This window comes from Crassostrea angulata, chromosome 4, assembly GCF_025612915.1.
Source record: "Crassostrea angulata isolate pt1a10 chromosome 4, ASM2561291v2, whole genome shotgun sequence".
Classification (NCBI taxonomy): domain Eukaryota; kingdom Metazoa; phylum Mollusca; class Bivalvia; order Ostreida; family Ostreidae; genus Magallana; species Magallana angulata.
Genome location: NC_069114.1, coordinates 14,920,720 through 14,924,309, shown reverse-complemented (window position 1 = coordinate 14,924,309; position 3,590 = coordinate 14,920,720).

Here is a 3,590-nt window from a genome sequence, read left to right as displayed (position 1 = left end):
TTGTAAAATAATCCTAAAGGGGGGCAAAATCACCATGAATCTTTATTCATTGACACCGCTTAACATACACGCACTTGTAGAAAGAAAGTTTACATGCGGTAACCATTTTGACTACTACAGTTGTGTACGCAATCGTCAGAAGTGTGATTATGCTTATTTGTGACTGAAGAAAACTTTTTGGTTTTTAATGATGTTATTGGAATTTTATATTGAGAATGAAGAATAAAGGTTAAACTTTGATATCATAAATATGAAACATTGATTCGTTTGGTGTTTAAATGAGGTATAAGTCTATATTAGAGTGTAACGTAATTTACAACAGTGTAACGTAATTCACGAACAAACATAACTACTGTTTTAATTTAATATAATGACTAGAATGAAATATGCAAAGCTTTAACAGAAATCCTGGGAACAAAAAAGACCAAAGGTTAGAGAAAACTATCGCAAAAAAGAGGTTATTATGCTGTTATTTCACGGGGTGGGGGAGGGGGGGGGGGTTGTTGTGAGTTGTAATAGCCGTGCAGATCATGTTTCTGGGACGCAAGTTTCAAAAACGTCAATTTGGTACCATGTGGCTTGCAAAGAGTGGGTAACTTGTTGTATGAGCTCTGTTCCTTGGCAAGGCAGTGAGGGTAACACCCCTACCAATAGTTTTACAGAAAGCAAGCACTGGAACATATAATTATATTGTTGGTGATTAGGTGAACGCAAGTATCAAGTAGATGCGTGCATGTTGCCACCATGTACGATGGTTTATAGTACACTGTATGTTGAAATAATTATCGAATAAGACCAGGGATATCATATCACATTTATGATAGGTGGGGAAAAGTCCTTTAAATGCCCGAACAGACAGACAAAACTTGGATTCCTAGTACAGAGAAATAGTGATATTCTTTGCTCTTTGAACGACCCAGTATAGCAGGAAGAGACTAGAAATATGCTTAAATTTTCTGAAATATATGAAGAAAAGTTCAAAGTTTGTGTGATTAACTATTAAAATCCCTTCAATAAGTTAACTTTATTTACTTTTTATTTTTATTTCCATATTGACTCTTACAACTTCGTTTGTGAATTACGTTACGTTGCTTGTTTTATTCTACAGACTTATTTTGAAATATAATTCATTGCCCATTCCCATCAAATTTATATGGACACAAGAAAATATTGCTTTATTATCTGTAAGTAAGTAGTTATTATGTTCTTTAAGAACATGCAGCTTTTGAATTTCCCTGATATTTAACAAGATATGTGAAATGTGCCATAATCTGATTTGAAACAATCATAACACTTTGGAGATATATTTTATCATTTGCATAGGTATTGCAATATATTTTTTTTATTTCATATAGTTTCATTTGTAAAAATACTGCTGTTTAATCATAAAAAAACGTATTGATTTGCACTTTAAAGAATTAATGTGAATTACGTTACAAAGAAGACCAAAAAAAAATGTCTAAAAAAAATATTTCCTCTGAGTTTCAACATAACAAAAACTTAAAAATCTCTTCGTAAAAGGTATACAAATGAAAGCAGATGCATAATTCTCTGTTGAATTTAGTATGTAAGTTTTAAAAAAGAATAAATAAAATAAGTTTCTTATAAGACAACATTTTTTTACTTTTTACCTTACAGATACTATGTGGTAAATGGACTATTTTAGAATTGATAGTCAATTTTCCATTGAACTATGGTTTTTAATTGGATAGTTACTCTATCTGCATCAAGTATTATTACTTAAAACACTATTTTGAATGCTACAATAAAAATTTATTTTACATGTTGTATAGTATTCCATGAAGTTACGTAATTCACTTCTAAAATTACACTGGATTTGTTAAATATGTCTGAAAAATATAATATCTGATTTTCCAGAGCTCATATATGTGTTTTCTGGTCATTCAGATATTGCTCTATCCAAATTTATACATTTCTTGCGATATCTGTTCTGAGCCGTTTTTTGAAAATTTTTGGGGCACTTTAACTGACTTTGGATGTTTAGTGTTATGAATACACAAATTTAAATGCAAAACTCATTTTGCCATCTTTAAATTTGAGAAATTGTCATTCTTAAAGTAAATGTATATTTAGCATGTCATTCATTGTAGGCTTTAAAAAATAAAATTCATCAGAGGAGGAATTGGGGAGTCAATATCTGATGCTAGGTTATGAACTTTGTTTTATAGAAAGGACGATGATTAGCATGTTACAAAAGTGTGAATAGAACAAGAGGATAGCTAATAAAACAAAAAACTACTTACTTGATCACTTAGGTTGTTTGACGAAAGGAAAAACCCTTATGATTTGTTTAATTTTTTGATTCCGGGAAAACGTATCTGCATTGTGACTAATATTCCCCATTGATAGTACAGTTCATAGAAGTACACAAACTCAGACACATTTGAAACACAAATACAAAAAAAGAATGTTAACGAATACTACGACATTCGTAGAAAATAGTAACAACACGTCATCAATCGAACCCGCTGCAAACATTGCAATTAGTCAAAAATCCAATCCACACTTTGCAAAAGCTATTTCCCTTTGCGGTATTAACACAAAGGTCAAAAGGTAAAAATCCAAACTTTTTCCTTTTCTATGCTACCAGATATTTGCGAGTCCTGTGATAAAATCTCTGAATTTATTTAATTCCTTCGATGTGTGGGTTGCCCCATCCTTCACAACGGAAACGGAATTTTATTTTCAAATGACAAAGTTACAACTTTTTAAACTACAAAGGATACTGGGAGAAACCTATGGTTTTTTCCCTAAAGTTAGCGGCCAACAAAGGACATAACTTTTGTAAAGTGTTGATTAGTCATATTGTCGGTGATATTCTCTTCGCCTCATCAAGCGAACTGACATGCTGTTACAAAAATGACATTTGCTTATCAAGCGTATCTGCTTTGCATGTATTTGCATGCATTGTTGTGGCAACTCAAAATAAGTTGAAATTGATTTTGTGTAACATACAGGTTACACTGATTTAAATTGGAGTAGGAAAATCGTTGATTACAATCAGCCAATGACCTAATGGCTGACAATGAATTAAAATAGATGTTTGTGCTCAAGTCAACAGTTGACACAAACCACAGAAATTACACAGAATGCGACTACTACTAGATTTCAAATGTCTTCTTTATCAGGTGACAATATATATTAAATCAGCTTCCTCTTTTTTATATTTGAAGTACCAGTATATGTATTGCGACTGTAAAAAGAAAAGAGTTTCTTATTTCTTGGTGCCATTATCTTTTGAATTTGTTTTCAAGCACTAACACTTTAGTTGTAAGATCTACTTCCATTCAATTTTCGTAAAACACAATCTCTTATCAAGCGTTTCCTGTTAAATGTCTCAAATTAACGCATGTGTACGTACATGCATTAATATTGTGTAAGTTATTTTCGCATTCATATATAATATAGGTTGAACTTAAACTGCAAGCTGTACAGGGAAGATATTACCCCACGAATTAAGCGTATTTAAACTACTTGCAAACAGCAAATACAAGTAACCAAATTTAGAACGTACAACTACGAGCGACCTTTCGGCTTCAGAATATCCACGAGGCACACTTCTCCTCTAC